The 12,251-nt window shown below is 44.3% G+C and overlaps 1 protein-coding gene across 1 annotated transcript in view; it reads right to left on the bottom strand.

Moving 5' to 3' along the window:
• Positions 1-12,251, bottom strand: part of LOC130275795 (haloacid dehalogenase-like hydrolase domain-containing 5) — a 51,765-nt gene that overhangs the window by 38,632 nt on the left and 882 nt on the right. The gene's annotated exons all lie outside the window — the stretch shown is intronic.

The following is a 12,251-nucleotide window of genomic DNA, read 5'->3' on the forward strand; positions in this document are numbered from 1 at the left end:
AAGGTGCAGAAAAATCGTTCATGTATACCATACTAAATAAATTCCCCTCATGACATATAAAGAAGTAGTCGGTCACATCAATAGGAAACATTTCCAGTGCAGAAATATAAAATAATAAAAAAAAGTGGAGTCAAAGATCGTGATTAAATTACACACAAGGGGGAGATTTATCCAAACCTGTCCAGAGGAAAGTTGCCAAGTTGCCCATAGCAACCAATCAGATCGCTTCTTTCATTTTTAACAGGTCTTTAAAAAAGCAATCTGATTGGTTGCTATGGGCAACTCAGCAACTTTTCCTCTGGACAGGTTTTGATACATCTACTCAGCCTTGCGCCATTCTTAAAGAGGTCTTGTGTACAAATTGGACTCACATTTTGGCACTTTGTTGGCGTGTTCTACATGGCCCACAGGCAGACAACGCCACCATAAATTTTCTCCCTGTATTTCCTGGATGCTATAAAGTGGAGGGCATACAGTTCAGTCTTGGTGTGTTGCCAGTCCAAGCACACCCAGGCTGGAAGGAAAACCAGATGAGGACATATTGATCTTATATATACATCCTCCATCATGTTAGAGAAGACAGTAGACGCGGCTGCTCTATCCTCCCCAGTTGGGTAATTTTTAATTATATCTGTTACATGGAAGAAATGACAATAAAAATCACCAAGTTCAGGGATGGCAAACAAGAGGAGATCATGTAAGGCAGTGTTTCCCAACCCACAGTATTTAACGGTATTCCCCCAATGTGTCCTGGGCGCCGCTTCTTCAAACACCCCTGCGCTGTCCCCACATCTGTCCCATGTCCCCCGCAAGCGCTCCTCTGCTCGTCCTCCTATGAGTTGCGGGCCGCCGGCACTAGAAATCTGTACTGTACTACAAATGTTTCCCGGGCTCTGATACAGTCTTCACTGTCCTGCGCTGCGGTCCCCTTGGGACGTGAAAGTCACAGGCTGACTGCTCTGGGACATTCCATCCCCAGGACCACAGAGGAGGGACCGTGAGGCCGGTAACGGGGAACATCGGAAGGGGAGTTTAAGTTTATTTTTGCAGCCCGGGCAACATTATTTGTAGTACAGTACTAATTTCTAGCGCCGGCGGCCCGCAATTCATAGGAGGATGAGCGGGTGACATGATGTGCGGACAGATGTGGGGACAGCGCAGCTGATAATTAATTGGGGGGAGGGGCAGAACAGCGCTCAGGGGTCACATATGATTAGTTCCCCGATGTGGGGACAGCGCGCTGCGGCAGATCACTCATTCTAGGACTGTGCAGACTGCATTGCCGTCCCCATAGATGGCAATGCATTTCTGAGTGGATCTTTCGGCTAATCCGCCCAGAAATGCATTGTTGTCCATGGGGGCAGCAATGCAATCCACGCGGACCTAGTGCCGCCCGCAGTATTTCTGGCAGACATTCCGCAGTGAACCCGGCCTTCGAGGTGTCTAGCAGCACTTTATCCTCCCCACATCAAAATAAACATGTTCCCTCTTAGCCAAAATAAAGAGGTATTCATTCTCCTTTCATCAAGTTATCCTGTATCCACAGGATAGGGGATAACTTGCTGATCACTGGGGTGTCTGAACACTGGGAGCACACTGATCCTCAGCGCATAGTAAAAATGTAGCCCCAAATTAACAGAACAGTCTGTGCCTGTGTGTTCACCACTCCATTCATTCATTATGAGCCTTCCGAACATTGCCAAGCCCTTAAAGGGGTACTCCGCCCCTAGACATCTTATCCCCTATCCAAAGGATAGGGGAGAAGATGTCAGATCGTCGGGGTCCTGCTGCTGGGGAGCCCGGGGATCGCCGATGCGGAACCGCGCTATCATTACAGCACAGAGCAAGTTCGCTCTGTGCGTAATGACGGGAGATACAGGGGATGGAGCAGCGCGACGTCATGGCGCCGCCCCTCGTGACATCATGGCCCATCCCCTTAACGCAAATCTATGGCAGGGGCATGACAACCGCCACGCCCCCTCCCATAGACTTGTATTGAGGGGGTGGACCGTGATGTCACGAGGGGCGGAGCCATGATGTAACAATGCTCCGGCCCCTGTATCGCCCGTCATTACGTGCAGAGCGAACTTGCTCTGTGCAGTAATGATAGCGCAGTGCCGCAGCGGCGATCCCAGGACCCCGGCGATCTGACATCTTATCCCCTATCCTTTGGATAGGGGATAAGATGTCTAGGGGTGGAGTACCCCTTTTAAGGCTTTTACCTGATGAGATTATTTGCAGAACAGTTACTGCCCCATATAAAAGGCCAATTAAATTAGCAGATGACAGAAACGCCGACCCTTGTTCATCAGCTGATAGCATCTTTTATGCGGGGGTGTGGAAACACCATTTGTAAGCAGCAGGGGGCTCTGTGTAAACAGCGCATGTTCGGCAAATAAGGATATAGGAGGAGATTTATCAAAACCTGTGCAGAGGAAAAGTTGCCCATATCAAACAATCAGACCGCTTCTTTAACCCGTTCAGGACCCATGACGTAACGTTACGTCCCGACACCCTGGGTCTTAAGGACCCAGGACGTACAGTTACGTCATGGGCAGTTTCGGTCCCTGCCGTGCACCGGGCGGAGATCGGACCAGGATGCCTGCTGAAATCATTCAGCAGTCCCCCCGTGCAAATGCCCAGGGGGTCATTAGACCCCCCCCATGTCGGCGGTCACGGCAAATCGCAAGTGAATTCACACTTGCGATTTGCGCAATTACGGGTCTATAGTGACCCGGAATGTAAGGGGGATAGCGGTTGTCTAAGACGCCCAGGATCCCCCTGAAGCGATAGGAGTGAGGTGGCACGGGTGCCACCCCTCCTATCCCTGCTATTGGTGGTCTAGACGTGACCACCAATAGCAGATCGGGGGCGAGGGGGTTAACTTTCGTTTTCCCCGTCCTGCCCTCCCACAATAGGCGGGGCAGAACGGGGAAACGACGGGGACCGGCGTCGAAGATCCACTTACCGATCCGGGCGGGCGTCGGAGGCTGCAGGCGATGGAGATCGGCGGCGGCGATGACGTGCGGCTGGATCCGACGGAAGCCGGTGAGTTGACTAGCAACATCTGCAGGGTACAGTTTGAGACCATTATACAGTGGTCTCTAACTGTAGCCCTCCAGATGTTGCAAAACTACAACTACCAGCATGCCCAGACAGCTGTTTGGGCATGCTGGAATATGTAGTTTTGCAACAGCTGGAGGGCTACAGTTTGAGACCACTATATAGTGATCCCTAAACTGTAGCCCTCCAGATCTTGCAAAACTACAACTCCTAGCATGATCAAACAACTGTTTTCTGTCAGGGCATGCTGAGAATTGTAGTTTTGCAACAGCTGGAGGACCACAGTTTGGAGATCACTTTGCAGTGTTCTCTAAAACTGTAGCCCTCCAGATGTTCAAAACTGCAAATCCCAGCATGTCCAAACAGCAATCAGCTGTCTCGGCATGCTGGGAGTTGTAGTTGCGTACCTCCAGCTATTGCATAACTACATCTCCCAGCATGCCCTTCGGCGATCAGTACATGCTGGGAGTTGTAGTTTTGCAACAGTTGGAGGCAGTCTGGTTGGAAAATACTGAGTTTGGTTGGAAAACCTTCAGTTAGGTTCTGTTACCTGTGTGCTTCCAGCTGTTGCAAAAGTACAACTCCCAGCATGCATGGTCTGTCAGTACACGCTGGGATTTGTAGTTTTGAAACAGCTGGAGGTTTGCCCCCCTATGTGAACATACAGGGTGCATTCACACGGGCAGTCTTACAGTAAGTTTCCTGCTTCAAGTTTGGGCTGCGGCAAATTTTTTGCCGCAGCTCAAACTCCTAGCGGGAAACTCACCGTAACACGTCAGTGCGAATGTACCCTAAAAACACTACACTAACACATAATAAAGGGTAAAACACTACATATTCACCCCCTTACACTGTCCCCCCCCCCCAATAAAAATTAAAACCGTATTGTATGGCAGTGTTTCCAAAACAGAGCCTCCAGCTGTTGCTAAGCAACAACTCCCAGCATTTCCGTACAGCCACTGACTGTCCAGACATGCTGGGAATTTAGCAACAGCTGGAGGCACCCTGTTTGGGAATCACTGGCGTAGAATACCCCTATGTCCACCCTATGCGATCCCTAATTTAGTCCTCAAATGCGCATGGAGCTCTCTCACTTTGGAGCCCTGTCGTATTTCAAGGAAACAGTTTAGGGACACATATGGGGTATCGCCGTACTCGGGAGAAATTGCACTACAAATTTTGGGGGGATTTTTCTCCTTTTACCCCTTATGAAAAGGAAAAGTTGGGCTACACCAGCTTGTTAGTGTAAAAAAATAAAACATTTTACACTAACATGCTGATGTTGCCCTATACTTTTTATTTTCACAAGCGTTAAAAGGAAAAAAAAGACCCCCAAAATTTGTAACGCAATTTCTCCTGAGTACAGAAATACCCCATATGTGGGCGTAAAATGCTCTGCGGACGCACAACAAGGCTCAGGAGTGAGTGCGCACTATGTACTTTTGAGGCCTAAATTGGTGATTTGCACAGGGGGTGGCTGATTTTACAGCGGTTCTGACATAAACGCAAAAAAATACTCACATGTGATCCCATTTTGGAAACTACACCCCTCACGTAATGTAATAAGGGGTACAGTGAGCATTTACGCCCCACAGGTGTCTGACAGATTTTTGGAACAGTGGTCCGTGAAAATGAAAAATTAAATTTTTCATTTGCACAGCCCACTGTTCCAAAGATCTGTCAAATGCCAGTGGGGTGTAAATACTCACTGCACCCCTTATTAAATTATTTGTGGGGTGTAGTTTCCAAAATAGGGTCACATGTTGGGGGTCCACTGTTCTGGCACCACGGGGGGCTTTGTAAACGCACATGGCCCCTGACTTCCATTCCAAACAATTTTTTTCCCAAAAACTCAATGGCGCTCCTTCTCTTCTGAGCATTGTAGTGCACCAGCAGAGCACTTGACGTCCACACATGGGGTATTTCCATACTCAGAAGAGATGGGGTTACAAATTTTGGGGGGTCTTTTCTGCTATTAACCCTTGCAAAAATGTGAAATTTGGGGGGGGAAGCACACATTTTAGTGAAAATTTTTATTTAAATTTTTTTTATATATGCAAAAGTCGTGAAACCCCTGTGGGGTATTATGGCTCACTTTATTCCTTGTTACGTTCCCCAAGGGGTCTAGTTTCCAATATGTGATGCAATGTGTTTTTTTTTGTTGCTGTTCTGACACCATAGGGGCTTCCTAAATGCAACATGCCCCCCGAGCAAAATTTGCTCTCAAAAAGCCAAACACGACTCCTTCTCTTCTGAGCATTGTAGTTCGCCCGTAGTGCACTTCAGGCCAACTTATAGGGTACCTCCATACTCAGAGGAGATGGGGTTACAAATTTTGGGGGGTATTTTCTGCTATCAACCCTTGCAAAAATGTGAAATTTGGGGAGAAACACATTTTAGTGAAAAAAAAAATGTTTACATATGCAAAAGTCGTGAAACACCTGTGGGGTATTAAGGCTCACTTTATTCCTTGTTACGTTCCTCAAGGGGTCTAGTTTCCAAAATGGTATGCCATGTGGTTTTTTTTTTTGCTGTTCTGGCACCATAGGGGCTTCCTAAATGCAACCTGCCCCCCAAAAACCATTTCAGAAAAACGTACTCTCCAAAATCCCCTTGTCGCTCCTTCCCTTCTGAGCCCGCCGAACACTTTACATAGACATATGAGGTATGTGCTTACTCGAGAGAAATTGGGCTACAAACATAAGTATAAATTTTCTCCTTTTACCCCTTGTAAAAATTCCAAAATTGGGTCTACAAGAACATGCGAGTGTAAAAAATGAAGATTGTGAATTTTCTCCTTCACTTTGCTGCTATTCCTGTGAAATACCTAAAGGGTTAAAACGCTTACTGAATGTCATTTTGAATACTTTAGGGGGTGCAGTTTTTATAATGGGGCCATTTGTGGGGTATTTCTAATATGAAGACCCTTCAAATCCACTTCAAACCTGAACTGGTCCCTGAAAAATAGTGAGTTTGAAAATTTTGTGAAAAATTGGAAAATTGCTGCTGAACTTTGAAGCCCTCTGGTGTCTTCCAAAAGTAAAATCACATCAATTTTATGATTCAAACATAAAGTAGACATATTGTATATGTGAATCAAAAATTTTTTTGATTTGGAATATCCATTTTCCTTACAAGCAGAGAGCTTAAAAGTTAGAAAAATGCTAAATTTTCAAATTTTTCATCAAATTTTGGGATTTTTCACCAAGAAAGGATGCAAGTTACCACAAAATTTACCACTATGTTAAAGTAGAATATGTCACGAAAAAACAATCTCGGAATCAGAATGAAAGGTAAAAGCATCCCAGAGTTATTAATGTTTAAAGTGACAGTGGTCAGATGTGCAAAAAATGGCCGGGTCCTACAGTGAAAATTGGCAGGGTCCTTAAAGGGTTAATTTTGCACAGGCCCTTTTAAAAATGAAAGAAGCTATCTGATTGGTTGCTATGGACAACTAAGCAACTTTTCCTCTGCACAGGTTTTGATAAATCTCCTCAAATGTGCTTTAAATTGCATCAGCAGCAATCAGCATGGATATTCCGCCTTGTGCACATAGCCTTATATAGCGCTCCTATGGGGAAATTGTCTGCACAACGGAAAGGACCTTTACGTCAGTGTTTTCCAAACAGTGTGTCTCCAGCTGTTGCAAAACTACATCTCCCAGCATGCCATTTTTAATTTTGGTGCTGTGGGTGGGGGGGGGGGGGTGTCTTCAAATAAAAGCTAATTAGTTTGTTAAAGGGGCTTTATCATTCCACCTTTATCATGTAGATATGTTAATGGTCAGACAATACAGACAGGTCCTACCCCACCCAGGACCCTACTCTATTATGATCTGCATCTCTTTATCACCACATGCTCCCGAGATACCTACAGGGACTAAAAAGGGAAAAAGAAAAAACTGTGCTTAGCTTACATTTGTTTACAAACAAAGATTCAACCCAAAAAAAAGGTAGCCAAGCATTGTTACAAAAACACACACTGGCTTCATGTAACATTTGTAAGTTGATCAATGACTGTGAAACTCTAACATTCCAGGTTAGACTCCAAGGCTTCTTTGGCAAGTCTACAATTCCAATTTAACAACAGAGACACTTGTCAAAACCTTTAAAGGGATACTCCGCTGGGAAAAACTTTTTTTTAAATCAACTGGTGCTAGAAAGTTAAACAGATTTGTAAATTACTTCTATTTAAAAATCTTGATCCTTCCAGTACTTATCAGCTGTTGTATACTACAGAGGAAGTTCTTTTCTTTTTGAATTTCCTTTCTGTCTGACCACACTGCTCTCTGCTGATACCTCTGTCCATATCAGGAACTGTCCACAGCAGAAGCAAATCCACATAGCAAATCTCTCTTTCGCTGGACAGTTCCTGACATGGACAAAGATGTCAGCAGAGAGCACTGTGTTCAGACAGAAAGGAAATTCAAAAAGAAAATAACTTCTTCTGTAGTATACAGCAGCTGATACTGGAAGGATTAAGATTTTTAAATTTTTTTAAAGTAATTTACAAATCTGTTTAACTTTCTGACACCAGTTAATTGAAAAAATGTGTTTTCCAGCAGAATACCCCAACTATTTATGATGGTAACCATTAAGCAATTGCTTCTCTATGGTTAGGGTGACAAGTAGCGTAAATGCTGCAGATTCTACAATAGAAGAAAAGTACAAATATATTCCCTGGCCGGCTGAGAGATCGGTACATTTGTCTGCATAGACGACCCCAGTGTTTCCAAACAGTGGGCCTCCAGCTGATGCAAAACTACAACTCCCAGTATGCCTGGAAGCCAAGGGCAAACATTTTGGCTCAGTAATTCTGTAGCAGCAGAGTCCTATTGTTTTCAGTATGATGCTTGCTGCACAGTGCACACGGTGGAGTTTCTGTGGCGGAAACATCTGCCATAGAAATACCAATTCTGCCATAGAAATATCAATTTGGGCAAAAGAATAGAAATGCCAATTCTTTTGGCAGAAACTGACGGCTATAGAGACTCCCGTTATTTGTATAATGTCTGCCCGTGTTTTTTGGCAACATTCTGCAAATATTCTGGTGTGTGCCCAATAGCCTTAGGGAGGTTTCACACTTTGCTATTTATAGCAGTTTTTTTTTTTTTGTTAGCAAAATTTAGAAGTGGGTTTCACACACCCCACCCAATTCTTAAAGGGGAGCTCATGACTAGAGATGAGCAAACTTACAGTAAATTCAATTCGTCACGAACTTCTCGGCTCGGCAGTTGATGACTTTTCCTGCATAAATTAGTTCAGCTTTCCGGTGCTCCGGTGGGCTGGAAAAGGTGGATACAGTCCTAGGAAATAGTCTCCTAGGACTGTATCCACCTTTTCCAGCCCACGGGAGCACCTGAAAGCTGAACTAATTTATGCAGGAAAAGTCATCAACTGCTGAGCCGAGAAGTTTGTGACGAATCGAATTTACTGTAAGTTCGCTCATCTCTACTCATGATATCATAGCCCTGCCCCCTCATGAGGTCAATCCCTGCCCCCTCAATGCAAGTATATGGGTGGGGGCGTGATGACGGTCACGGCCCCTCCCATAGACTTGCACTGAGGGGGCAGGGCGTGACGTCATGAAGGGGGGGGGGGGGTATGACATCACGAGCTCCCAAGTTTGTTCCAAATGCTGACCAGCGCAGTACCCCTTTAAACTGCTTGTCCAAAGAAACAAAGTTGGTAAAATCAGACTTGACCACATACATATATGCAAAGGAGGACAAATGTGCTGGGTGCCTCCAGCTGTTGCAAAACTACAACTCCCAGCATGCCCAGACAGCCAACAGCATGCTGGGAGCTGTAGTTTTGCAACAGCTGGAGGCACCCCTGGATACACTGCTCTACTGTTTTCCCACATGGATCTGGTCACTTCCTGGTTTCCTCTATGAACTGTGACCCTGATCTTACATGTACAGAGGAGACCAATTGCCATTACCTTCAAGAGAAAGCAGTTGAACTAAAAATGTGTGACCATGTTAGTAGTTCCTCAGTTGGTCATAACCAACAGTAGTTATGTGAAATTGGGCAATCCCTTTAAATAGGTACTCCACTGCCCCAGCGTTCGAAACATTTTGTTCCGAATGCTGGGTGCGGGCTGCGGGGGTTGTGATGTGAAGGCTGTCACGTCCCCCTCCCATAGACTTGCATTGAGGGGCCGTAGCAGTGATGTCACTACCCCTGCAGCCCGCACCCAGTGTTCGGAACAAAATGTTCAGAATGCTGGGGCAGTGGAGTACCCCTTTAACCTCTCCAGGAAGCAGGGCGTAAGCATACACCCTGAATCCTGAGTCCTTAAGGACGTATGGGCCCGCCTGTGGGAATTCCTGTCCCCACTGCTATCCAGTCGGGGACTGAGAATGCCTGCTGAAATCATTCAGCAGGCATCTTGTGACAATCCGCAGTTTGCTGTCTGGGCATGCTGGGATTTGTAGTTTTGCAACATCTGAAGGGACACTGTTTGGAGATCACTGTGCGGTGGTTTCTAAACCGTGGCCCTCTAAATCTTGCAAAGCTACAAGCTGTTGTATAACCACATCTCCCAGCATGCCCTTCGGCTAACAGTACATGCTGGGAGTTGTAGTTTTGCAACAGCTGGAGGCACACTGGTTGAAAAATACTGAGTTAGATAACAGAACTTAACTGAAGGTTTTCCAACCAGTGTGCCTCCAGCTGTTGCAAAAGTACAACTCCCAGCATGGTCTGTCAGTGCATGCTGGGAGTTGTAGTTTTGCAACAGCTGGAGGTATGCCCCCCCCCCCCCCCCCCCAAATGTGAATGTACAGGGTACATTCACATGGGCGGGTTTACAGCGAGTTTCCTGCTTGAAGTTTTCTGCCGCAGCGCAAACTCCTAGAAGGAAACTAACCATAAACCCCCGTCCGTGTGAATCTACCCTAAAAACACTACTCTAACACATAATAAAGGGTAAAACACTACATATACACCCCCTTACACTGTCCCCCCCCCCCCCCAATAAAAATTTTAAAAGTATTGTACGGCAGTGTTTCCAAAACTGAGCCTCCAGCTGTTGTAAAACAACAACTCCCAGCATTTCCGGACAGCCACTGACTGTCCAGGCATGCTGGGAGTTTAGCAACAGCTGGAGGCACCCTGTTTGGGAATCACTGGTGTAGAATACCCCTATGTCCACCCCTATGCAATCCCTAATTTAGTCCTCAAATGAGCATGGTGCTCTCTCACTTCGGAGACCTATTGTATTTAAAGGAAACAGTTTAGGGCCACATATGGAGTATTTTCCTACTCGGGAGAATTTGCACTACAAATTTTGGGGGGCTTTTTCTCCTTTTACCCCTTATGAAAAGGAAAAGTTGGGGTCTACACCAGCAGGTTAGTGTAAAAACAAACATTTTTACACTAACATGCTGGTGTTGCCCCATACTTTTTATTTTCACAAGAGGTAAAAGAAAAAAAAGACCCCCAAATATACGGATATACCCCATATGTGGACGTAAAATGCTCAGCGGATGGACAACAAGGCTCAGGAGTGAGAGCGCACTATGTACATTTGAGGAAGTTGGTGATTTGCACAGGGGGGGGGGGCTGATTTTACAGTGGTTCTGACATGAATTTAAAGGGGTATTTAAAGGGGTATTCTAGGCAAAACCTTTTTTCTTATATATATATATATATATATATATATATCAACTGGCTCCGGAAAGTTAAACAGATTTGTAAATTACATCTATTAAAAAAATCTTAATCCTTCCAATAGTTATTAGCTACTGAAGTTTTCTGTCTAACTTCTCAATGATGTCACGTCCCGGGAGCTGTGCATGATGGGAGAATATCCCTATAGGAACTGCACAGCTCCCGGGACGTGAGTCATCACAGAGCAGTTAGACAGAAAACAACAACTCAACTTCAGAAGCTAATAACTATTGGAAGGATTAAGATTTTTTAATAGAAGTAATTTACAAATCTGTTTAACTTTCCGGAGCCAGTTGATATATAAAAAAAAGTGTTTGCCTGGAATACCCCTTTAACGAAAAGTTGTCAAACACCTGTGGGGTTTTAACGCTCACTGTACCTCTTGTTTCGTTCCCTGAGGGGTGTAGTTTCCAAAATAGTATGCCATGTGGGTTTCTTTTTGCTGTTCTGGCACCATAGGGGCTACCTAAAGGTGACATGCCCCCCAAAAACCATTTCAGAAAAACTCACTCTCCAAAATCCCATTGTCGCTCCTTCTCTACAGTGCACACACACAGCACTTGACATCCACATGAGGTATTTCCTTACTCAAGAGAAATTGGGTTACGAATTTTAGGGTGATTTCTCTCCTTTTACCCCTTGTAAAAATTCAAAAATTGGGTCTACAAGAACATGCAAGGGTAAAAAAAATGAAGATTTTAAATTTTCTCCTTCACTTCGCTGCTATTCCTGTGAAACACCTAAAGGGTTAAAACACTTACTGAATGTCATTTTGAATACTTTGAGGGGTGCAGTTTTTATAATGGGGTCATTTATGAGGTATTTCTAATATGAAGGCCCCTCACTTCAAAACTGAACTGGTCCCTGAAAAATTCAGATTTTGAAAATTTTGTGGAAAATTGGTGCTGAACTTTGAAGCCCTCTGATGTCTTCCAAAAGTAAAAATCATGTCAACTTTATGATGCAAACATAAAGTATACATATTTTATATGTGAATCAATATATAATTTATTTGGGATGTCCATTTTCCTTGTAAGCAGAGAGTTTTAAAGTAAAAAAAAAATCCTACATTTTCAAATTTTTCATCACATTTTTGAATTTTTCACCAAGAAATGATGCAAGTATCAACGAAAATTTACTACTAACAAAGTAGAATATGTCACGAAAAAACTAGCTCTGAATCAGAATGTAAAGTAAAAGCCTCCCCGAGTTATTAATGCTTAAAGTGACAGTGGTCAGATGTACAAAAAAGGGCTGCATCCTTAAGGTGAAAATGAGCTGCGTCCATAAGGGGTTAAGGTTGTCTTCTATAAAGTTCTTGATGGGGCAATCCCCTTAAGGTTTTCTTACATTGCAGTTACATCACAGTTTATGGTGCAATTTTTGCTAAAACATAAAAAACAGAAGTTTTGCGCAAAAAAAAAATGCTGCATTGTTGTCATGGAATTGTCGGAAAATATTTCATATTGTATTGTAATATTTGAACACAGACTAAAAAAATCTAAGTAAAGC

This window comes from Hyla sarda, chromosome 6 (genome assembly GCF_029499605.1).
Source record: "Hyla sarda isolate aHylSar1 chromosome 6, aHylSar1.hap1, whole genome shotgun sequence".
NCBI classification, from domain to species: Eukaryota; Metazoa; Chordata; class Amphibia; order Anura; family Hylidae; genus Hyla; species Hyla sarda.